The sequence below is a fragment of the Lycorma delicatula genome, chromosome 1 (assembly GCF_047948215.1).
Source record: "Lycorma delicatula isolate Av1 chromosome 1, ASM4794821v1, whole genome shotgun sequence".
NCBI lineage: Eukaryota > Metazoa > Arthropoda > Insecta > Hemiptera > Fulgoridae > Lycorma > Lycorma delicatula.
Genome location: NC_134455.1, coordinates 171,364,763 through 171,392,583, shown reverse-complemented (window position 1 = coordinate 171,392,583; position 27,821 = coordinate 171,364,763).

The window sequence follows — 27,821 nt, the reverse complement described above, 5'->3', positions numbered from 1 at the left end:
GAGGGTGTTTACGTGCACCCTCTGCCACGTTGGTTTGTTCAGGAAAATTCATGAACAAATAATCCCTTCTGTAGTAAGGCTAGCCGCCGGGGTACACCCCCACTCCAGGGCTACCAACCCTGGAGGTCCGTTCCGGTACTCCGGTGGAACCGGCATATGTCCTGGCAGAGAGCGGATGCGCAGTCTCTGCACTGACTCCAGGCCCCTACACACCGAAGCTTTCAGGGCTCCCATGCTCCGAACATGGGCACCTTAACTACATGCTTGCCATCGCAGGGGGCATGTGGACGACGAAAGGTCTCCGTTACACCTGCAAATAACTTTGACCGTGGCCGCCACATCGCCAGCTCTAAAGGCGGTATAAATCCATTTCCGTAATCGTTAAAAATGTCGTATCTGCAGGTGGCCGTAAAGTCCAGTCCTGTAATTCGGCCTATGGATGTAAATCGACCGAAGAAAGTATATCCGAGAAACAACACTCGGAACCCCGTTAGCCAGCTATATGTAATGTACTTGAGTACAGCTGTTACCGCCCTGGACGTGGAACGTAGATGTTGTGTTCCGGACGTGGGGAATATCTACCTCAGGGCATTATTATTATTATTATTATTATTATTATTATTATTATTATTATTATTATTCTCTTGGGCAAGCCCAGTAAAAAGCATCCTGGCCGGCCCATAGGCAAGGCGCAGGAGCTTAACTATTGTTCTGACGTGCATTGTATATGGTAGCATGAACTATTGAAAAAAAAAAAAAAAAAAAACTATGGGTAAAATGTAAGAATGAAAGATAAAATACCAGACATAACAACTTATGAACTGCCGATGTTAACGGCCATTGTCCCCCGTCTGCAGTTCCATCTGATGACGATCAGGTGGCCCCTCAAGAACAGGCGTTATCTTATCGCTCGAGCTTGTGATGTACCGACGGACCAAGCGGCATGTATCAAGCAACACAGCCTTCTGCATTGGTCGGAACAGATTTGCTGGTGCTCCAACGGATCTTAATGAACCATGCAGAGAACGTGGAATCTCTCCCATCGCGCCCAAAACCACCGGGACCACTGTTACGCTCTCCTGGTCCCAAATCTCCCTGACTTGTTCTGCAAGATCCCTATACTTCACTAGTTTTTCCGTGTACTTCTTCACTATGTTGGTGGACAATGGGATTGTGACATCAATCAGGAAGGTGATTTTTTCCTGCTTCTTGGTCAGAACGATGTCTGGCCTATTATGCTCCACTGTCCTGTCCGTCAGAACAGTACGATCGTAGTACAGTTTATACTGATCGTCCTCTAATACAGACTGAGGAGCATACTTAAAATACGGGACTGAAACGGAGAGAAGACCCAGGTCCAAAGCCAGTCTCTGATGAAGTATCTTCGCCACGTTGTTATGTCGGACTGTATATTCCCTTGGAGCTAAAAACTGACACCCGCCAACCACATGTTCGATGGACTCGTTGGTCGATCCACAGAGACGGCACAGGTCAATGGTTACAGCAGGATCCTTGACGACATGCTTTCTGTAGCTGAGTGTGCTGATGACCCTGTCCTGTATAGCAAATACAAGGCCCTCCGTCTCAGCAAACAACTCGGCATACTTCAGCCAGGCCACAGACGCATCTCGATCAACCGCTTCATCCATAAGCGCCGCATAGTACCTCCCATGCAACTCCCCCGAACGCCACCTATCCATCACACTGATCTCGGAGAAGGTATCCTCAAGGGGCTGAAATTTGTCATCCCCGAGGCGCAATGGGGTTAGATTACTGTCACTTTTTACTATAACCCCGTGGAGCAAGCTGGATTGGCTCTTCTCTAGGAAGTATTTCCGGAGATTCAGCAGTTGTTTTGCATGAACCTCCCGCAAATCCACAACGCCTCTTCCTCCTCTATTCCTGGACAGGTGAAACCGCTCGACAGAGCTGAGCGGGTGATGGGAGCGGTGTCGCGTGAACGATACACGAATCATTCTATTAAGCCCTTCAAGGTCTGTCCGCGTCCAATTTATCACGCCAAAGCTATAGGAAATCAACGGAACGGCAAATATGTTAATGGCCTTTACCTTATTAGAACCACTCAACTGGGAACTCATGACGGCTCTTACTCTACTCTTGAAGCCAGATGTAAGGTCCTCTTTCGCTCGACTATGGCTAATTCCAATATCCTGCAGGAAACCAAGGTACTTATATGTCTCACCACGCTGCATTGCATTCATGAGTGCAGGAGCATCCATCTGCGGCACTTCACACGCCTCAATCCGCGACCATTTTCCTCTCTTCACAGCATTGACCCTACACTTGTCAAGACCAAAACTCATGCGTATGTCGACACTGAACCTCTCGACTAATTTGACAAGTTGCCGGATCCCTTTTTCAGTGTCAGAAAAAAGCTTAATATCATCCATATACATGAGGTGGCTAAAACTGTACTGCCCAAGAGTAAAACCCTTCTTGGACTTCTGTAAGATGGCAGACAGAGGATTCAACGCTAAGCAAAACCATAGAGCGCTCAAGGAATCGCCCTGAAAAATGCCTCGGTTGATCTGTGTTACTCCGACCTTAACGGGGTTCTTATCTGGAATAGTCAACAAAAGATTTGTGCACCACTTACCCATAACGACACTTAGGCACTCAACGATAACGGGATCGACTTTGTAGAGACGTAAGACCTCTATCAACCAGGAGTGCGGAACCGAGTCAAAGGCCTTTCTGTAGTCAATATAACCAGTATATAAGCTGCCCCGACTCTTCTTTGCCGTTACAGAGATAACGCTATCAATCACTAGCTGCTCTTTGCAGCCCCTACTACCCTGACGACACCCTTTTTGCTCCTCAGCTAAGATCTGATGCCTCTCAAGATGCTTATTGATTTTGGCAGTGAGAACAGAAGTAAAAAGCTTATATATTGTGGGGAGACAGGAAATAGGTCTGTACTTGGACGGATCTGCCTTCGCAGTAGAAGATTTCGGGATCAGATAGGTCATCCCCTGGGTGAAAAAGGTCGGCATTAGACTTGCATCTCGCAAGATGGCAGAGTAAAACTCTGCAAGACGCCTGTGAACAGAAGAAAAGCGCTTGTACCAAAAGTTATGCACTCCATCAATCCCAGGCGCCCTCCAATTATGGGTTTTCCTAATTGCCTCCTGTACATCTTCTAGAGTGATTAAATTATCTACCATTGTCTGGACTCTATCAACTCGTTTTCGCTCCTCACGAATCCACCTTTCCCCACTGTTATGCTGTGAGGAACACGACCAAAGCGGGCCCCAATAACCCAAGACCTCCTCACTAGTAGGGGACGCGTTCGCCTGAGGTTGTTGCTGAGGTGAAACCTGCAACCGCTTATATAGCTCCTTTTGATTGGTACGGAACAAGTGAGCTTGTTCCCGGCGCATGTTACTCTGCCGATACCGCCGCAGCCGACATGACAGTACCATCAATCGTTGCTTTAACAAATCCAGAACTTCATGGCCGGTGGTGTTTTCCGGGTTCTCATATGTTCGGATTATCGACTCCGCCGCCGATCGGATCCTTCCACTGGGGTTAGCAGATGTTAAGAAACTGGACAAACGACCAATCTCTTTTCTCAGCTTATCGACTTTCCTACACAGTCTCTCCTCCCAAGGTGGACGCTGGGGACTCTTACGCATTGCAGAAGCGACGATTCGCTGGCCATTCGCTTTGACTGCCGTAATCGCACCGATGTACACTAACTCATGGAGCTCAGTTATGGAGGGTACTAATCTTACTTTTTCTTCAAGAATCTCATTAATAAGGCTCACTATGTTCCTCGTTCCGCCATTAACCCTCAGCCTTGGTATACGCTGTCTGGCCGACGGATCCATACCACCATACAGCATCTCGTTCTCAGCAAATTGATCGGAGAAGGGATTGTCGGTTCTTATCGTTTCTTCCACAGTACTTTCATCTGAAGATGGGCTAGACAACAACCCCAACTCCCTAGAAACATCAGCTCGGATTAACGCCACCACATCCGCAGGAACCCTATTAGACTTAAAGAGGGATCTGCGCTGATCCAGGATGTTTTGGACAGACTTACATCGTAGCTCAGGGAACTTCTCAACCATCGCTTGGTGCAGCGGAACACTATACGGTTTCATGTCCGATTCCATTTTTGTTATAGTTAGGTAGGTACGGTAAAGGAAGGCATTATGTTCATCTGTCCATTTAAACCGCTTCCTACCCCGGGGTTCTACAGCACTGGGTGACTGAACTTCAGCCACAACAGAAGCCACAGAAGACGTTCCAGGCCTTGTGGTACCATTAGGTGAGGCGCCGCCACTCGCTCCAGCACTCCTCACCCCAGACTGAACATCACGACGGCTCCGAAGGGTGTCAGCCCGCAACACCCTACCGCCCCGGCATTTATTCACATCGTTGTACTCCATTAATTTTCAAAACAAATGGGTAACAGGATAAGCTCCTGCGGGCAAGGCTCCGACACCTCTAGAAACGGCCGTCCCTAACATGGGAAACAGACGCCGACCAAACGCCGCCCAATCTGGAACAGACGCGTTGGATTTAAAGTACCTGTTATGGTCCGCGGGTGGGCCTTTGAAGAACACCACCTACCCTGTATATCTACAAGGCCTTCCTCTATCCGCCACCTTGAGGACGCGCCCAGTAGGGGGACAGGACCCCCCCTGGGTTATTATTATTATTATTATTATTATTATTATTATTATTATTATTATTATTATTATTATTATTATTATTATTATTATTATTATTATTATTATTATTATTATTATTATTATTATTATTATTATTATTATTATTATTATTATTATTATATTATTATTATTATTATTATTATTATTATTATTATTATTATTATTATTGTTGTTGTTGTTATTATTATTATTATTATTATTATTATTATTATTATTATTATTATTATTATTGTTATTATTATTATTATTATTATTATTATTATTATTATTATTATTATTATTATTATTATTATTCTCTTGGGTAAGCCCAGTAAAAAAAAAAAAAAAAACATCCTGGCCGGCCCATAGGCAAGGCGCAGGAGCTATAACTATTGTTCTGACGTGCATTGTAAATGGTAGCATGAACTATTGAAAGAAAAAAAAAACTATGGGTAAAATGTAAGAATGAAAGATAAAATACCAGACATAACAACTTATGAACTGCCAGATGTTAACGGCCATTGTTTTCCGTCTGCAGTTCCATTTGATGACGATCAGGTGGCCCCTCAAGAACAGGCGTTATCTTATCGCTCGAGCTTGTGATGTACCGACGGACCAAGCGGCATGTATCCAGCAACACAGCCTTCTGCATTGCTCGGAACAGATTTGCTGGTGCTCCAACGGATCTTAATGAACCATGCAGAGAACGTGGAATCTCTCCCATCGCGCCCAAAACCACCGGGACCACTGTTACGCTCTCCTGGTCCCAAATCTCCCTGACTTGTTCTGCAAGATCCCTATACTTCACTAGTTTTTCCGTGTACTTCTTCACTATGTTGGTGGACAATGGGATTGTGACATCAATCAGGAAGGTGATTTTTTCCTGCTTCTTGGTCAGAACGATGTCTGGCCTATTATGCTCCACTGTCCTGTCCGTCAGAACAGTACGATCGTAGTACAGTTTATACTGATCGTCCTCTAATACAGACTGAGGAGCATACTTAAAATACGGGACTGAAACGGAGAGAAGACCCAGGTCCAAAGCCAGTCTCTGATGAAGTATCTTCGCCACGTTGTTATGTCGGACTGTATATTCCCTTGGAGCTAAAAACTGACACCCGCTAACGACATGTTCGATGGACTCGTTTGTCGATCCACAGAGACGGCACAGGTCAATGGTTACAGCAGGATCCTTGACGACATGCTTTCTGTAGCTGAGTGTGCTGATGACCCTGTCCTGTATAGCAAATACAAGGCCCTCCGTCTCAGCAAACAACTCGGCATACTTCAGCCAGGCCACAGACGCATCTCGATCAACCGCTTCATCCATAAGCGCCGCATAGTACCTCCCATGCAACTCCCTCGAACGCCACCTATCCATCACACTGATCTCGGAGAAGGTATCCTCAAGGGGCTGAAATTTCTCATCCCCGAGGCGCAATGGGGTTAGATTACTGTCACTTTTTACTATAACCCCGTGGAGCAAGCTGGATTGGCTCTTCTCTAGGAAGTATTTCCGGAGATTCAGCAGTTGTTTTGCATGAACCTCCCGCAAATCCACAACGCCTCTTCCTCCTCTATTCCTGGACAGGTGAAACCGCTCGACAGAGCTGAGCGGGTGATGGGAGCGGTGTCGCGTGAACGATACACGAATCATTCTATTAAGCCCTTCAAGGTCTGTCCGCGTCCAATTTATCACGCCAAAGCTATAGGAAACCAACGGAACGGCAAATATGTTAATGGCCTTTACCTTATTAGAACCACTCAACTGGGAACTCATGACGGCTCTTACTCTACTCTTGAAGCCAGATGTAAGGTCCTCTTTCGCTCGACTATGGCTAATTCCAATATCCTGCAGGAAACCAAGGTACTTATATGTCTCACCACGCTGCATTGCATTCATGAGTGCAGGAGCATCCATCTGCGGCACTTCACACGCCTCAATCTGCGACCATTTTCCTCTCTTCATAGCATTGACCCTACACTTGTCAAGACCAAAACTCATGCGTATGTCGACACTGAACCTCTCGACTAATTTGACAAGTTGCCGGATCCCTTTTTCAGTGTCAGAAAAAAGCTTAATATCATCCATATACATGAGGTGGCTAAAACTGTACTGCCCAAGAGCAAACCCCTTCTTGGACTTCTGTAAGATGGCAGACAGAGGATTCAACGCTAAGCAAAACCATAGAGCGCTCAAGGAATCGCCCTGAAAAATGCCTCGGTTGATCTGTGTTACTCCGACCTTAACGGGGTTCTTATCTGGAATAGTCAACAAAAGATTTGTGCACCACTTACCCATAACGACACTTAGGCACTCAACGATAACGGGATCGACTTTGTAGAGACGTAAGACCTCTATCAACCAGGAGTGCGGAACCGAGTCAAAGGCCTTTCTGTAGTCTATATAACCAGTATACAAGCTGCCCCGACTCCTCTTTGCCGTTACAGAGATAACGCTATCAATCACTAGCTGCTCTTTGCAGCCCCTACTACCCTGACGACACCCTTTTTGCTCCTCAGCTAAGATCTGATGCCTCTCAAGATGCTTATTGATTTTGGCAGTGAGAACAGAAGTAAAAAGCTTATATATTGTGGGGAGACAGGTAATAGGTCTGTACTTGGACGGATCTGCCTTCGCAGTAGAAGATTTCGGGATCAGATAGGTCATCCCCTGGGTGAAAAAGGTCGGCATTAGACTTGCATCTCGCAAGATGGCAGAGTAAAATTCTGCAAGACGCCTGTGAACAGAAGAAAAGCGCTTGTACCAAAAGTTATGCACTCCATCAATCCCAGGCGCCCTCCAATTATGGGTTTTCCTAACTGCCTCCTGTACATCTTCTAGAGTGATTAAATTATCTACCATTGTCTGGACTCTATCAACTCGTTTTCGCTCCTCACGAATCCACCTTTCCCCACTGTTATGCTGTGAGGAACACGACCAAAGCGGGCCCCAATAACCCAAGACCTCCTCACTAGTAGGGGACGCGTTCGCCTGAGGTTGTTGCTGAGGTGAAACCTGCAACCGCTTATACAGCTCCTTTTGATTGGTACGGAACAAGTGAGCTTGTTCCCGGCGCATGTTACTCTGCCGATACCGCCGCAACCGACATGACAGTACCATCAATCGTTGCTTTAACAAATCCAGAACTTCATGGCCGGTGGTGTTTTCCGGGTTCTCATATGTTCGGATTATCGACTCCGCCGCCGATCGGATCCTTCCACTGGGGTTAGCAGATGTTAAGAAACTGGACAAACGACCAATCTCTTTTCTCAGCTTATCGACTTTCTTACACAGTCTCTCCTCCCAAGGTGGACGCTGGGGACTCTTACGCATTGCAGAAGCGACGATTCGCTGGCCATTGGCTTTGACTGCCGTAATCGCACCGATGTACACTAACTCATGGAGCTCAGTTATGGAGGGTACTAATCTTACTTTTTCTTCAAGAATCTCATTAATAAGGCTCACTATGTTCCTCGTTCCGCCATTAACCCTCAGCCTTGGTATACGCTGTCTGGCCGACGGATCCATACCACCATACAGCATCTCGTTCTCAGCAAATTGATTGGAGAGGGGATTGTCGGTTCTTATCGTTTCTTCTACAGTACTTTCATCTGAAGATGGGCTAGACAACAACCCCAACTCCCTAGAAACATCAGCTCGGATTAACGCCACCACATCCGCAGGAACCCTATTAGACTTAAAGAGGGATCTGCGCTGATCCAGGATGTTTTGGACAGACTTACATCGTAGCTCAGGTAACTTCTCAACCATCGCTTGGTGCAGCGGAACACTATACGGTTTCATGTCCGATTCCATTTTTGTTATAGTTAGGTAGGTACGGTAAAGGAAGGCATTATGTTCATCTGTCCATTTAAACCGCTTCCTACCCCGGGGTTCTACAGCACTGGGTGACTGAACTTCAGCCACAACAGAAGCCACAGAAGACGTTCCAGGCCTTGTGGTACCATTAGGTGAGGCGCCGCCACTCGCTCCAGCACTCCTCACCCCAGACTGAACATCACGACGGCTCCGAAGGGTGTCAGCCCGCAACACCCTACCGCCCCGGCATTTATTCACATCGTTGTACTCCATTAATTTTCAAAACAAATGGGTAACAGGATAAGCTCCTGCGGGCAAGGCTCCGACACCTCTAGAAACGGCCGTCCCTAACATGGGAAACAGACGCCGACCAAACGCCGCCCAATCTGGAACAGACGCGTTGGATTTAAAGTACCTGTTATGGTCCGCGGGTGGGCCTTTGAAGAACACCACCTACCCTGTATATCTACAAGGCCTTCCTCTATCCGCCACCTTGAGGACGCGCCCAGTAGGGGGACAGGACCCCCCATGGGTTATTATTATTATTATTATTATTATTATTATTATTATTATTATTATTTTTTTTTTTTTTTTTTTTTTTTTTTTTTTTTTTTTTTTTTGAGGTTTTTAGGGGCATCGACTACTTTGGTCATTAGCCCCATCCCACTTCAAAAAAAAACAAAAAAAAAGGTTCAATTATTCACATTTCTATGAATCAAAAATGTTCAAAAATTTATGTTCTCCTAACTTCGAATCCAGAATATTACTTTCTAGGCTTTCCTTTCGGCCAACCTTTTTTACACCGCTTTTCCATTCTGCGAACGGCCTCAACTTCCGACGACAGAGTGTCTGAGGCTTCGGACATGGCATCGTCTTCTCTTTCTGACGCCAATGACGTTCGCCGGCTTACATCAGGTGATGAAAGCTTCAATGGTGCTGTGAGCATCGTTGCAATTGAGTCTAAACTTGCAACCGATGCACTTTCGGCGGCTGATGAACTCGATTCGATATCTAAGGCTGTGCTTGGGCCAGCTGATACAGATGCTCTCGCCACAGTTGTTCTCTGAGCTTTTGGGGCCTCTGTAGGTACGGTTTTAATATCATCTGTGTCTGGTGCTTTTTCGATAGTTACTTGCACCTCCATTTTGGTTGACGCAGATTTTTCCTGTACTCTTGTCACAGTATCCTTAGCTATATGACTCGTGGTCGGGGTGATCTTTAGATCTTTGTTGAATAAGTCAAGATTTTTCTTCATTACGTCTATTGCTGGAGTTATAATCGAGGATTTTGCCGGTTTTTTAAACTGCGCTGGTACGGGTCTTCTGTCGGCGACGTCAGTCTGGGATTGAGCCTTCTCATGTTTACTTTGTTGTATCTGATGAGTCGACTCGATCTTGGAATCAATGATTCTTTCTATCACTGTCGCGAGACTTGGTGCCATCGTATTAAGCAACTGCTCCACGTTGATTTTAGGTGTGGGGGGAGCAGCAGCTGCTTCTGCGTATGAAGTCGATGGTCTAGGTGTACGTAGGTTTACAATCTTCTTCGCTTCAGGGTAGCTGACTTTTTGAAGCGTTTTAACCTCCTGAATGGCTGTTTCTGATTTGTATACTGGGCAGTTCCTGGATCGACAGTTATGGTGCCCTTTACAATTAATGCAGACTGGAGGGTCTTTACATGGATCACCCTCATGTATCTTCATTCCGCATATACAAATTTCCTGCGCTTCACACCTAGCGGCAGTGTGTCCGAAACGTTGACATCTAAAACATCTCATCGGCTGCGGAATAAATGCCCGTACATCAAGCCGATGGATGCCAGCTCGTACCTTTTCAGGAAGACTTGGCCTATTGAATGTCAAAACATGAGAGGCCGAAGGAAGAATCTCACCATTTCGTCTCATAGAAAGTCTGCGACAATGTGTCACTCCCTGACTAGACATTTCCTGCACTATTTCTTCTTCAGTACAGTTAAGAAGATCACGGCAAACAACAACTCCTCTAGATGAATTAAGTGTACTATGCGGTTGGACAGTAACCGCAAATTCACCGATCTTCTTCAACGCCTGGACTTTCTGACTTTGCATGTCGTTTATAGTTTCGACATGTAATCCGTTAAACGTCTTACGGATTTCCTTGACAGGACCACCAGCACAATTTGTAATCTCTCTAGCAATTAAGAATGGACTTACCTTTTGGAAGTTACCATTCTCTTTTGTAATGATCAAAAATCTTGGTTTGGGAACATTATTACCAAACAAAGCTTTTCTCAAATCTTTACTGATTTTATCAGCATCTTTTCTAATCTTATCACTCTCCTTACTTTTTTTCCGCTTCGCTTGTGGCGAATCGGCGGTTTCTAAACGAGGGTGTTTACGTGCACCCTCTGCCACGTTAGTTTGTTCAGAAAAATTCATGAACAGTGGATCCCTTCTGTAGCAAGGCTAGCCGCCGGGGTACACCCCCACTCCAGGGCTACTAACCTTGGAGGTCCTATCCGGTACTCCGGTGGAACCGGCATATGTCCTGGCAGAGAGCGGATGCGCAGTCTCTGCACTGACTCCAGGCCCCTACACACCGAAGCTTTCAGGGCTCCCATGCTCCGAACATGGGCACCTTAACTACATGCTTGCCATCGCAGGGGGCATGTGGACAACGGAAGGGTCTCCGTTACACCTGCAATAACATTGACCCTGGCCGCCACATCGCCAGCTCTAAGAATGGTATGAATCCATTTCCAAAATCATATGTTACTCCATTTCCTGCAGGTAGCCAATAATCCAGTCCGTTTAGTGACCTGAAGTTGGAACCAGGTCAAACTCAACAATGCATAACCGAGGAATTTACTCGGAACCCCGTTAGCCAGCTATATGTGATGTATTACTATTATTATGTGATTATTATTATTATTATTATTATTATTATTATTATTATTATTATTATTATTATTATTATTATTATTATTATTATTATTATTATTATTATTATTATTATTATTATTATTATTATTATTATTGCATATGTTGTGTTTATTATGTGAATTGTACGTTTACATTAGATCAGTGTTATATTCTATAGAACATCAAAGACAGAATATCAAAGTTTACTAAGCGTTAACACATTGATGAGCAATAGCTCAATGGGAAAATCTAAAGAGTGTTAGTGTTACTGATTACAGTGAATTTGGTAGAATAATGTTACAAGGAATTACACCAAGCAAATTACCGTAGCCAGTTGCTTTGTTGAACTGGGAGTAAATTAAATTGGGTAATTAAAATAGCTTTACTTTTTACATCCTATTACCAACAATAATTTTCAATACTAATCTCTATGTCATTTTTCAAAACAAACCATCATTATTTTCCAGTGTTATCTCATCAGTAGTTAATTTTACCGTAGGAATTTTATTATTAATAAATCCGCAATACACAAAATAATATTTAAAGAAATCAGAGATTAGGAACAAAACGACCTTAAAAAACAAAATAAATGCATGATAATTCTGATGATGTTTAGTAGAGAAATTCAGGTTCTTTTATCTATCCTTTAAAATTGGCTAACATGAAATTCACTGTTACAGTTTTAAAAACAGAACGTTGTGATTTTCACTTCATTTAATTTCCGTGACTTTACGGAAATTAGTTGCAGAATTTCTGTTTCATATAAAGAAGTCAGTTGATATTAGGAAACCTTTTGGTTTAAAAACACGAAATACATATCGTGATTCTGTAAAATACGTTTTATATTACGTAACCTATATAAATAAAAGACAATCTTCGTTTTGCCCTAATAACTCAAAAACTACTGAATCGACTTCGCTGAAAATTTCAAAATTTATTATTATTTGTCCCGGGAGTGTTTACATAAAATTAGGTATTTAGTATTTAATAATATAATAACATAATATTTAGTTACATAAAACTGTCTGAGAAAGTCGTTATTGAAATAAGCAATGATCTATACAGACAATGACAATCGGTGTAGACGATATCTCTCGATATATGCAAAGACATTAAATTTAATAAAAGAATTTTAGGTTATATATTTATACTTTTTTTTTTCTTTTGTTTCGTATAGTAGTAAGATTGGTGAATTTTGAACTGTGGTAAATATTCTGCCAATAAAGAAGCATTGTCGGGTCTAGTAGTACGTAATACATCTCGTATTTTCTAAAAAAATGACTAAAACAAAACTACACAGATATAGAACAAACCAACAATGTTGAATGTAAAGTTTCCAATATACTTCTAAATCTTTAATCGAGAAATAAAATTGTCGGGACGTAAAATTACGTCTTAGACAGTGAGACGTATGAAAGATGGTTAAAAGATTTATTCCAACCTTTCTCCTTCCTTTTTTTTTATAATTTGACGTCAAATAATTTATTTTAAAACTATTTGTAACAGATCTAACATGAAAAAATTTATGAGAATAAAATAAAAAAGGAAGGATGTTGTATTAAAAATAGTAATCTAAATAAATAAATATATTTAAATGTATGAATATAAATTTAGATTCACAAGAAATATGAAGTGTTTCCATGTTATTATTTTTTAAAAAGAAATATATGTATAAAATAGTCGTGGATATCGCAAGGCTATTATAATCACAAAAGTACTACGTTTATTTGGGTTACCAAAATTATTTTGAAAACATTAAAAGATTTGAACAAATATATAGATTTTTGGTTATATGTATTGCATTACTATTATTTAAATACAGTAATATTTAAAGTTTGTACCATTAAACTCGGATTTGGGCAGACTTAAATAAAAATATTAAGAATGATAAAATATAGTGGTTGCATTTTTACATTTTGATTAAACAAGAATGGATTCATGTAAGTGAAGTTATACTTCACATAAATTCCAGGATCAAGGGTCGCTTGATCCTGGAATTCTTATTACCGTTAATTATAGTTTATTATTACCGTTAATTATCGAAAAGTGAGTTTCAATAAATATTTGTATATGATTACTTAAATATGAAGTAATTCATTAAAGTTAGTAGTGCATACGAGTTCATTAAAAAATAGTAGTAATAAATGAACCTCCCCTCCAAAAAAAAAAAAACAAAAAAAACTGTTAATTTTCTACTTATTATGTATTTTCATGTATGTATGTGTTCCGTTCCACGTCAAGAGCCGTCCAGTGCTGCGATCTAGTGGGTGCAGCGCTCACCGGAAAGTCAAGCCATACTAGCATTCTACGTTAGAATCCCGCGCAATGCGATCACATTTTTCAATTCGTCCGGCTGGGCAATCAGTGTTACTCATAGTTACTAGAATTCGGCGCTCGAATCTTATCTAAGGCGGTCACGTCAAACTCTTAGTCCCGATGGACTCCATTCTTTGTTCTGATGAACATTAGCTTTAATATTTCATTTTATTTAATTTTTTTTTTTATTTTTATAAGTCAAGTTATACGTTATGTTACAATTCATTTCATTAACTGTCAAGACGACAATTCGTTAAACCATTATTCAACAAGCAACAAGGCGTTGTCTTTATATATATATATTCCTAATTTGTACGTTGCAATTTTTCAACCGGTAAACAATACGCAACCTCCACTGTCTAATCCTATATTCAAATACGTATAAAAGCAACCTTTACTAAAATCCTAATCTGAGAACTTACGACTTCGGAAACTAGTCTTTAAACAAGTGATTTGAGAAGACGGTCTAGTGGGTTTTATATATATTTATTATTTGGATAAATATATTGTTTTTAGAGAGTTACTTTATAAATATACAATCATTTCTTTATGTTTTTAATTATACATTTACCATTAAACCGTCGAAAAGAAAGCTCATGGATACACTGAATGAAATTCGTTAATACACTAACACAACATAAATAAATCATTTTCTAAGTCAAATGAATAATTTATATTTTTTAATTTAAATGTTACTAACTTTCTGAGCATATCAGCGAGAACAATAAGAATGGCTGTGAAGTGAAAATACTCCATGATAAACAAACATTTCCATATTTCAATTTAAGCATTACTAAAATTAGATGACACTGGTCAACATGATTTTTGTCTCATGAACAGTAGGTGTACTTAATACTGTTTTTTATCCTGTTTTCAAATACGTATTGGGAATTCCTCCATCACCCACAATTATTTTGTTATTTTAATTTTGTTAAATAATTTAAAACGTTTTTTCGTCCGTTTGTCCAATGTCAAGTAAAAGCTCCTACAGCATTGTAAATATGATGGAACCACATGAACTAACTCAAACAGTAGCGTTGCTACTGTTGTGCAGGTTCAGACGTGTGTAGACATATACAAAAGTGATCTAGTGTAGCACATATTTATCAGAACGATGCCAGAGGTGAGATAGTAGTAAACTAGTAAACACGTCATTGTGAATGCTTTGCGTGTCTGAATTATTGTGTATTACGTATTTACAATTTTATTTCTATTAATTAGTCGTTAGTTACAAAATGCCTAGAGTTTGTTTAAATCATTCTAACAATTTTTATTATTTATGTGGTGAAGTGACGCTCAAGTCCCAAAAGCAAAACCTTATTCCATTACTAAAAAAAGTGTTATGAACTTTATTTTGGGTGTAAAGTCTGGGACCAAACAGGAGCCTGATCCCCACATATCTGTTATTTATCGTGTGAAAAATGGCACACGCCACATTCCATTTGCTACCCCTATGATTTGGAGGGAACCGATAGATCACTCTTCTGACTGTTATTTCTGCTTAAAAAACATTAAAGGGATTACGTCAAAATAAAAACATACAGTGGTGTACCCTAACTTGCAATTTACAATGAGACCAGTTGCACACTGCGAAGAATTGCCCATACAAAAGCCTCTGGAACATTTGACGTTAGATGAACAGAGCTCAGAGTCTGATGGAAGTAAGGAAGAAAAAGAAACAGATTCTGATGATTGAATTTTTGAACAAAGCAGTTCATCTGAGTCTCATTTACTGACTCAAGAAAATCTTAACGATCTCATACAAGATTTAAAGATATCCAAAAAAACAGTCTGAAATGTTTGCTTCCCAGCTAAAAGGATGGAATCTTCTTCAAAAGAATATAAATATATGTACTTATGGTAATCATTCTAAATTGAAAGACTATTTTTTCTGAAGAATATGGCTTGGTGTTTTGTAATGACATTTCTTCTCTTATGGAGACACTTTGTAATGAACGTAAGAAAAATGTGTATCTACCTCCGCTACATATCAAACTAGGATTAATGAAGACTTTCGTCAAGGCTATGGACAATACTCCTGGTTTCATGTATTTAAAACAGAAGTTTCCCAAAATGTAAAAATGTAATGTAAAAATTAAAGAAGAAATATGTGTAGGTCCACAAATGCGATCACTAATGCATGATAAAAAGTTTGAGGAACTATTAAATCCACTGAAAAAAGCTACTTGGCAAACATTCAAAAATGTTACTCAGAGTTTTTTGGGAAATCGAAAGGAGGAAAATAATCGTGATATTGCCAACGATCTTATAACATCTTTTAAATTTGGGTTGTAATATGTCCTTAAAAGTACACTTCCTGCACTCACATCTAGATTTCTTCCTGGAAAATCTTGGCGCAGTGAGCGATGAGTACGGGGAACACTTTCATCAGGAGATTTCAGCTGTAGAAAAGAGGTATCAAGGCCAATAGAATCCTAATATGCTGGCCAATTATTGTTGGACCACGAAGAGGGATGCTCCACAGACGAAATATTAGCAGAAAGTCGTCATTTCTTACTTTCTATGTGAGTCAAATGTTTGAATATTGTGTAGTTAAGAATGCAGAAAGTGTTAAAATGTTTGAAATTATAAATGCCTGTCTCTCAGAAACCTTGCGTGATGAGGAAAAACTGACATCATATTTGAATTCAAGAGAAAAAATACTATTAGAAAGACATATTTTGAATGAACCAAAAAAAAAAATTATTTTTTTTCCCTAGTATAATTTGCGTCATTAATTTACTACGTTGAGGTATTGTTAGAATGTTCTTTTTTTCTTTTCATTGCGTATGCCAGTATATCATTTTGAACTTTATCTAATTAAACTGATTTTAGTAAAAAAATTTTCTTTTCGTAGACCAAATGAGGCAAAACAATTGGTAAATAAATGTTCTGATCTGTTGGTTGTATAGCAGAACGAGTGATACTATCCTGCTTTAAAATCAAAACTACTACTTTGTAGTACAGAATTTCAAATAAGAAAACGAAAGGTTTTATCGTAACAACCAATGATATTTACAGAAGTTAAGATAAGGCGGTTGAATCTTATAATGAGACATTAATTACAGTGGTTTCGAAATTAAATTTTGAAAATGCAGAATATGAAGAAATCCTTCACAATTCCATTCTTTTTATTTACTTTTTTTGTTGTAAAAGAAAATAAATAGAAACCTAAATGAAATTTATACTATAAGCTGCAAAAAGTATTGAATAAGTAATAGGAGTATGCCTTTGTGTACATGTATTCCTTATACTAAATCAGAACCCCACCAACGAAATATTTCCTTCTCAGCCCAAGGTCCAGTTCCTAACCTGCGGGAAAACAGTGCTAAATTAATTCTTATTTATTATAAATATCCGTGGAACATATTGAATATGGAGTACGCTACGTCTTTATTTGTTGATCTATAGACATGAAACCTTGCCTAAACCGTAAATGAAAACCGTTAAACTGACATGAAAGCATGTCTTTAGATATTAAACCATTAATAAATCTGTCTGTAGCAGTTGAAAAGTTATTGCTGTAAGCTACGAGCTACCTCTGTGTTTTCATAACTCTTATAACTGAATCACCAATTTTGAAAAGTATTAAGGTTTATGATAATGACACATATAAATACATTGATCTCTGTGTCTTAAAATTTAAATACCAATTAATTAGAAAGAATGAAATAAATTTGCACTTGGAACTTTTTACAGTGGTTGGAACTAGTAGAAAAAATTGTAATCTATTAATACTCAGGAAAAACTAATTATTTTACCAATTTCAAAAATATTCGAAGAAACTGGTACTTAATGCTTAACTAAGGACTAAATACCATCTTCAGTACAAGATTTATCCCAATCCCAAGAACACAGTTTTTTTTTTTTGTACTAATACCAAATCTTTAATGTAGTATAAAATGTCTCCTGAATGAATACGTTGCGATAAGACTTTCTTTTTTTTTTTAAGAAAATATTCTGACATAATACAACAAATAACGAGTAACAATATTGCTACAGGGTAATATACCGAAAGGTATATTGTAAATTATGCAAAAGTCAGGGAAAGATTTTAAAACCCAAACAGAAACTATTAGCTGCTATTGATTTGATCGCAATTTTGTTCTGGTGAAATATATTTTAAATTTAACAAATTAAGAAGACAATTTATAAATAGGAAATAGATTTAAAAAAATATGATATGATTTTGAATAAATCAGATTACTGAATACTGAAAAAGAAGATTTAAATTGAAGGTAAATGAGTATTTGAAAAAAGAGATAATTAGTTAGAAGAAGAAATTTTGGGTATAAAATGTATGATAGAAAACCACGAATGTATTAAGACAAAAGATTTAAGTAATATTAATATACCTAAGTCTAGTTAATCTGGTTAAAAAAAAATGAATAATATTATAAAATGTAGAGAAAGATTGCTATTTGAATTATTTATATTTCTGAGAAAGTTGAAGTTAGAATCATCTAAAAAAAATGTAATCATATAAAATGTAAAAATATAAAAGAAACCAGATGTAAATTACCAGTTAAGAATCAAATTTAAATATATGTATAGTTATTATATAAATCGGAAAATTACAATAAATTTAAATATTTGTTCTAAAATTCATTTAAAAAATAACGATATAATGAACGTTGTAACGTCATATAGTACAATAGATAGAACTAATGTTAAAGAATCAAACCAATTACTAAAATTTAGAACCGTGCTGTTATGAAATTGTGTTACCTATTACTGGTTTTATTTAATATCCACAATAAAAAAGGGAATAATAACATTTGTGTGGTATGATCATAAAAGGTTTTATGACATCGTTTTCAACACAAATAATTTTCGTAATTGGGTTTTAAATGTTACAAATCATTTGTAAAAAATCGTTGCCAACAACCAAGCTAAGCTAGAATTCAATAAACGTTTTATTATCCACGTATGTGATACTATGATAAAATTTATATCAACACAAATGAAAAATCAACTTAGGTTAAAAAAGTGTTCATTTTTTATTAATTTTCAAATAAATTTTTACTGTAACTTTTAATATTGATTTATTTTAAATTCTTTCCTTACCACACAACGCTTCACAATTAACATTTTGATCATCATTTTCATATATATTTCATTAATCCTGATTTTTCGTTATGAAATTATTTAAATATAAAAAATTACCCTACGATTTACCCGGAAGCGCTACCTGGCTATGGTTGCACACTAAGCCTGAAAGAGGATGGAGCTGGAATGGATAACAGGACACCACAGTATCAATTTTCAAGGGATGAAAGAGCTCATATATTCCCTAGAAAAAAAAAAAAAATTAAAATACCGTAGTTTTTTCGTGGTAATTTTAAGTGATCCTATTATAAGAAAACTGGAAACTGAGATAAATGCAAGAACACAGATTTTTACTAACTTAGTAGTTTTTTTCACTCCTAATCAGACTGAGCTGGAGGTGCTTGTGCGTATTTCTGTTTTTTTTTTTTTTTTGTGACACTATTGTAGCATCGATCTATTCTGGATTGATTTCTTTATTGGATCTACCTGTTCCCAATGATTCTAAAACAGAAGATCTAAGAATATGAGAACCTTGATTGGATCTTGACTGTAAGGATCTTACCAGTAGTTTTGAAGTTCTACTCTTGGATGGGAAGATTCTAATACAAATGAGAGACTAAACTGGACAGATTTGACTAGATCCAGTTGACATACCTTGCGGCATTTCCTTGCATAATGTAAAGAATTAATAATTTCCAGTGACCTCAGAAACACGTCATGTATACTGTAAAATATAATAAAAATTGGTGAGTGTAGTAATTAAATCCTTACTCTTAATATACATATATTAGTTAATTAGTTAATTTAGTTAAATATATTAGTTAATTGTTACGTCTGTAACTCATCAAATGCAATTAAATCTCTAGCGCTCCAAAATTAAAAGCTTAAGTTATTAAAGGGTGTAATTAATAGCAGTTATGCATTGAAGTAGTAAAATGCATTTTTAAATCATCTTAATCATCTTCCAAAACTAGTTTGTACCATGTAACATTCTTATTGAAACAGCATATTATTATCAAATTAGTAATAAATCATTATAACTTTTACCAAACTACTCCTCTTAGTGATCGCGTAATAATAAGAAATGCATTCTTTATTAATTATGGTGAATAACAATGAATGAATACGTAAAGGTTTAAGATGAGATAAAAACTAACCATTTTATAAATCTTTTTACTGACCTGTTGGAGGTGGTGCCGCTACGGTCCAGGAAGCGGCAAACAGTAGCACAAGCACCGCCCCTGGACGATATTTTTCGATAGGCAGCATCAGATCAACCAGTTTAAATGCTTATCTGGTAGACCCATTATGGATTTTGTTAACACTTGTAAATCACTCACTTGTCTTAAAAATCGCACATGATTTCAAATCTGAAACATAATAAAAAATAATAAACGTGAATTTTTACTTTTAATTTTAAATAATGGAATGCATTATTTACTAAATATAATGCTCAAATCCAGTAAAAATCTATACTTATCAGTCAAGGGTGTAATTGTAGTCAACATGAACATCTCAAGAACCTTAAATTATTATTACTTGCAAAACAAGAGTAAGCAAAAACATTTAGGAAAAAGCTTCTTTTTAACTTACATCAGTTTTTCTTAGGTAACGGTTAAAATAATCTTTACTGATTGGATGCAAAGACATTTATATTTATCTACGATATGTGAAAAACAATATGTGAAACAATTCTATGAAGACAAGAAAAGAAATAAACGACCACGTGAAGATACAGATTATAAGAACAGATACATAACAAAATACTAACTTTTTTGCACTAAGTGAGCTGAAAGGTTTCCCGAGCCTTTGTCAACCAAATTGTCGGCATAATGGACGAGCGGAGTTTGTTGTACTATCTAACTAGATGCTATCATCCGGTTACTAAAGCATGATAATTTGTATATAAAATGCAAACACACAGACTAGAACCGTACAATGACTAGCACACTGGACGCAGCAGTTGGCGAGAGGCAAACTTTCAGCTCACGTGTTTTATAGTGGTATTGTTATATAGTGATATTGACTAATGCAACTTTTGTATTTACAGGCTATGGTATAGACACAAAAAAGTAGAATAATTTATTTTTAATTTGATAATTTCTTGCAATCATGAAAAATATAAAAATTAATCAAGTATGTTAAATAAAGATAATTTACAATAGAATTCCAAAATCAAAAAATTAATTTTGATAGTATATGTAATAAATATTTCATAAATACCTTGAAAGATAAATATTAACTGAAGAGAATTGTGTTAAAATTGTTAATCTATTTGTTACGGATTTGAAGGCAGTTGGACAGCAAGAATACATTATATTATTAAAAAAACGTTTGTAAAACGAAATAACAGTTGATTTGTTGAGGTAAAAGGCTATTCTTCCGGATATTGAGAAATTTTGGTATTTAAGGTATTAAGGCATGTTTTTAAGACATTAAGGCATTTTGAAAGGGTTAGGGAACTGATAAGTTATTTACAATTCCAGTCGCTAATTACTTTATATTGCACAATGTGTTATTCCAATAATTTTAACAGTCAATAACTTAGGTATGAATATTTGTTTTATTTTTAAAAATGTATAATTATTATTATTATTATTATTATTATTATTATTATTATTATTATTATTATTATTATTATTATTATTATTATTATTATTATTATTATTATTATTATTATTATTATTATTATTATTCTGTTAATAGAAAAATGAAATATTGAATTTTGTAACTTACTATTTTTATTCAGTTATTGTAGGATGAAAAATAAAACACGCTGTAATTAAAAAGAATAAAATGACAATTTTTGTAACCGGGCGATTTGACAAGGACTTTGTTAAAAAAATTTAACTTGCGATATATTTTTGAATATTTTAAACAATTTTTGTTTTAGATATTTTCCTTTATCATTTTGATTTTTGTATCACTTAAAAATTGTTTATAACAGATGCAAAGATGTAAGTTATTCATCTCCTTGGTTAATTTATTATAATCATTTAAATTGTTACCAAATGTTCTTTTATTGTCAGTTGTAGAAAAAATTTATATAAACGTTTCAATACTTTTTGTCAATTAATATTTTGAAAAAAAAATGGAAATTATGTTTCTGTAGTACATAGTTAATTTGTGATTAAATAAAATTATTAGCAGATATTTGGCTTGTTAATGACGAAATTAAAAAGAAAATTATATAAGAAATTTATAAACTTCAAAACAAATTTAAAACGTCGATTTATTTAATTTTTTTAATGCAGGAAAATTTGTTGAGGAAGTTTTCTAATAAATATATAATTTTTAACTGAATATTACATCTGAAAATTAAATATTAGTTTTTATTTTTAAGTGTATTTTGAAGTATAAAATGTAATGAGTAAACTTTCCTTCAAATACGTTTTTTTATTCATGCATTTAATTTTATTTTAAAAATTTTCCTGTAAAAATTGTGAATAGGTAAAGAATGACTTTTTCCGGAGTGTATATAATTATTCATACGCAAAATTTGTTAGCGTATACTTTAGTTTGCGACGAGATGAATTTGAGAAAAAAAAGTTTAAAATTTTTCTTTTAAACGGAATTTTTAATTTGCAGGTGCGCTTTTTTTATTTAATTTAATCACACTATTACTAAAAAAAAAATTGTTGGTTTGATAAGTAGAATTTTTTCCGATTGTTTCTAACATCATTCTGATTTTAATCCCATTATAACTTTTAATCGATGACATAGTTTTAGCAAATGGTTGTGTTATTTTTGAGAGCATTTCGTCTTAAGGTAATTGGGCTACAGATGCAAGCCTACGCCTCCTGTGTACTAAACTACTTTGTGCGAAAGAGTGACATAAAATTTTGTTAATAAACTTGGTCATGTCAAGCAAAGTCGTGAAGACTATATGAATGACATTGTTTTGCAAACATAATGTATTGCTATAAGCTTTAAAATTTAAAAAAAAAAATTGGTTGACATTACTCTTCTTTTTGTTTTATTGCTGAAAATGAAAGACCCTTTAAATTGAAAAAATATTTCTATGTAAATTATACAAATCGTAAGATTTTATTTTAAATAATTTAACGCAATTTGTTAAAAACAAATCAAATAATTGAGAATTTTTTAATACTCGTAGATTTTGAAAACAAAGGCTGTGGTAAATAACATACCACAGACCTCAGTTATTGTTTATAGTATAAATGCAATTACAAAAATGTATTTTTACTGCAAAATACAAAATATTGCATTTAAATAATGGTATCAATGAAATACGGGTGAATGAAATTACATTAATTCTAAATTAAAACTTATAGCAGTCAAATATTGTTTATTAAATACATTTTCAATTTATTTAAGAAATAATTTTTACTTCCTTGTACGAAATAAAGGAAATACTGTGATCACAAAAAATCTCGGTTTTCAGATTTCAACGGAAATATCCATTTTGACCATCCCTAATCCATTTTGTCTAGTTTCGACATGACGTCTGTACAACGTACGTATGTATCTCGCATAGCTCATAACTATTAAATGTAGGATGCTGAAATATTGGATTTAGGACTGTTGTAAAATCTACTTCTGTATCTCCCCTTTTGATTGCAACCGGCTAGACCAAAGTGTCGAATAAAGGCCAAAATTTAAAAAATTGGATTTTGGACCTTTTCTTAACTGCAGTAATAAGCCCTGATTGAGAGCTTTTCAACGTTATAAGTTGTACTTATTATTGTTGGTTCCAGAGTTATAGCCAAATTAATTTCAATTAATGAAGTATTTTTATCTTACAAGAAGAAGGCACATCGGTTCAAATCTGACTTAATATACATATATTATTTTTTTTTTATTTTTTTTTTTATTTAAATATAATTAAATATTTATTAATAATTACTAACTTCTGATTGTAAAAATTTTTAAATAAATAATAATTCAATAATAACAATAAAAAATATATATATGTAAAAAATCAGAAGTTTTTAGCGAAATGAAATTTTATGTACTTTAAATTTTAACTCAAAACTTTTACAGAGGTTAATAATTATCAATAAATCAATATATTTAAATCTAAAAAAAAAACATGTATGTGAAAATCGGATTCGAACCGATGTGTCGATGGTTACGGATCCGACACGTTCTCACTTATATCACATAACTTCTTGAGCGACGTGAAAGAAAATTAATATATATACTACGATAAAATGTTGATACGGATACCACAAAAAAATATGATGCAATGTGGTGTCCACCACAATGCAATTGTGTAACTACCCACTTTATTAAAGAATTGTAGGATGGTATCTCACTTCTAACGATACAAGATTAAATGAAGTGCAGCCAAAAATGTGTATATGTAATTTAATAGACGTACAAGTAAGTCATGTGGTGTCCACATCAGATTTTTATTTATGTGCAACTTACATTCAAAATAAGTGATGTGAGATACCATTAAAATTTGCAGTATGTTTTTATTAAATGAACATAAATTCATTAACAGTTGTCATAGTTGGAATATGAAGGTTATAAGTTAAATTTTATTGATTTATTAATAATAGACTGAAAAGAATTATTTATCCATAACGATAACGGTTTTATAATAACTTTGAATCGATATTATAACTTTGGCAAGTGTGAAATTTTTGAGAGTATTCCGTCTCAAGGTAATTGGGCTACCATTGCAAGGCTACGCCTCGTGTGCGCTTGAAAAACTAAATTAATTCAAATATAATAGAAAAAAAGTTATTACAGAATTGTAAGAAGTTTTATTTGTAGTGTTTTTAGAAATATAAACACATTTCATCGTACTCTTTTCCTATTATTGTTTTGAGTTAGCCAGATCAGATTTCATTATGAAAATTATTTTGTTTTTAAGGGTCACATGCGATAGCTTTTAAAATGTCGTAAAATTTTATTTTCACAACTGCCTTTCTGTAGAGTAGTTTTGTTGATTTTCTCGGTTGTAGCAGCTTCTCGTAGTTTGTATTATTGCGTTAATGAACCGATTATAAATTCATTTGTTAAGCACACTCCTTGGTTTGCAGTGTTAAATTTGAAATGATATAAGGAACTTATTATGAAACGTCTATTGATCCCTTAATTTGTCTATGAAAAACACCCACTTTCTGCAAAATCGAAGCCACCAGTTTATGAAAATGTACATTAAAATTCAACGCTGTCCATTTTAACTTTAATAAATTGATTGCTATACACTTATATACATAATAACTTCAATTAATTCGAGCATTTAAACAATAACTTTCATTAATTACGATTGTAGGGGATAAGAGGGACATAAACTTATTTAACCGGATTTACAATAAAAAATGTAAACTTTCCTCTTTGTTTTTTCATTGATGTACAATACAAATTGTCTGTCACAAGAATATAAAATGAATGCAGCTTGACTGAAAAAATGGTTACTAACATTAACGAGAAAAACAGATTTTCATTTAAGTTAATAACCTTCCTAAATTTTTTATAAAGAAAGTAAAAAAACAACTCATTGAAAATTTTGTTACATATGTTATTAATAATAATATATAATATAATTATAATTACATAGTATAACTAGCGTTCTCTCGTCACACCTTCGCCCGCGATATCAATGTGACTTTACCTTCAATACTTTTTCAATAGCAAACTTATTTATTTCGCATATGAGGACTAGCATCCGTCGCGGCTTCTCCCGCTTTATATGATTGCATGCGTCTCCCATCGCGGTCAGAGGATATTTTTCAGGTCAGGGCGAGGGAAGCGAGCCCTTGAAGTCTAGCCAAGGAGCTCTGCCCCCTGGACCCTCTTCTGCTCATTAAACTCATGCTTGTGAAAATAATAACGGTAGATAAAAATTAAAGCCTGTCCAATCTATAAAAAAATATCAGTGTGGTAATTTCTTCTGAACAACAGTTTGGTCAGTACAGGATCCGAAACTTTGAGAGATCTGTAGATTGTGGGTTTCAAGATAATCTGCCTCCATCTTAAAAATATTACTTATAGCTAGCTGGTTATCCGTTCTTCATAGGGGGAAAAAAGTATTTTTATGGGTTCTTAGCGTTACCCGACAAAAATTTGTAGATTTTATATATTTTATTCACGTAACCGGAGGCAGTTGCGCTTACAGTATCAGAGCCAGTGGCTGTGTAGATTGAGCCGCCACACCGTAAACACCAAAGCAACTCTTAAAAAATCGAAATTCAAAAAATCCGAAAATGGTTTTTAGATATTTATCTGGACGGTATTTTCAAGGTCAAATCTAGTAAATATCTTGTTTAGTATAGTTGGAAATGAGAAAAATCTACAATCATTTTTCAATTTTTTTTTTACCTTTCTTCACCAATTTCAAGGTCGAACTTAAAAAAATCTATAAATCGGATTTTTGACATTCACACAACAAAAATCAAATTGCTATCTTCATTGTACTAAGAAATTAAAAAAAATTAAAATTTATTGTTAGTACATTTCAAGCTTTTAAACCCGGAATTTCATAAGTCCATTCGTGGTGTGCAGTTAAACCATAAGAAGAATATTTATAAAACTTTTCATCAATTTATCTTCAGTAGTTTTTGCTGGGCATAGATGATCATTCAGTCAGTCAGGACAAGTTGTTTTATAGGTACAGAAATAAATATAAAATAATATTATATAATAAATAATATTATTATAAGGTTTTCTTTCGTAATAATATTATATTATTATGAAAAAAACCTTATAGATAATTAGAAAAAATGGATTAGGACCTTATACAGTGTATATCTGAATTATGTTCTAGAACTTACCACCTTATTTATGATAATCGTGTTGCTTGATTATTCAGTGAGGCCATTTCACATTCTGAGTGAATATCGAATGGTTCTATGTCTTACCCATAACATGCTGTTCAGTTTTATTTTTTAAAGGTAGCAAGCGCAAGCTTTTAAGAACAGGCTTTTATAACATTAGGTTTACCATCTTACCCGGTGAACAAACTTTCGTAATTTCAGTAAGGTCTAAATGAACAATTTTAAGCAAGCGAGTACAGCTGCGTTTATAATAGACGATCGAACGCGAAGGCAAACTGCAAAATAAAAGTTAATGTTCTCCGGTCGATACATCGAAGTTTCTTCGTTTTAACTAAACCAAATAGGATATATTTTATCCAAAAAAGTCAATTTTAAATGGTAATTTATCACTTATTTTTTGTTAACACAACTTTTCTTTGGTTTTCATTAAATTCGTATCTCTAACAGTCCAACGGAAACATACTTAAATATTCTTTTTTTTAAATCACGTTTAAATTTTTCCTATGATGCCATTTTATAGAAGTTTAGAATCTTCTGTTTTGGAAACAAATTTATGGAGTTGACGAATAACATTTTGAATGCAGTCCACTTATACTCTTAGTATTTATTTTATTTAGCCACATTCGTAAAGTCAGTTTAATATTTATGGGGAATTTTTAGGAACAATTATTAACTATCCAATCCTTTCGTTAACCTAATCTATGAAAATAAAACATGACGGGAAGCAAATAAACTTTTACCACACCCTATTATTTCTTATTAAATAGTAAATTTTATTTGGTATGGATAAATGTTCACTCAAAAATGAAGCATTGGTCTGCTGTCCGAGTTTGTTACATTTTTTCTGTTATTAACACGAACACTGTATTCATGTTTTAATTGCACAATAATTATTTTTTTAATGATTAATAAGGATCTTTATTCATTAAAATTGTTGAAAATAATGAATGAATAATTTTCTAAGAGCATAGAATTTTCAACGACGTCCTTTAACCTTTTCTTATGTTGAGTTCACTATCAAGTATAAGTACAAGCGTTAAATTAAAGTTACCTAAACACAGTCATATGCATTATTTTTCTTTACATAATGTTTTCCAAACCTCAATAACTTAGTGCGTCAAACAAATAGAAGACAGGTTGTAATTTAAATACAATAAGATCATAAATGAAATAAAGAGTATTCTAGGCTGAGATATCATCCAGACTAACAAAATGTTGTTCTGTAATTTTTAACAGCTGGTCATCAATTTTGGTCAAACACCTATGTAAAATTAACTTCAACACTCTCCTAAATTTTTTATTTA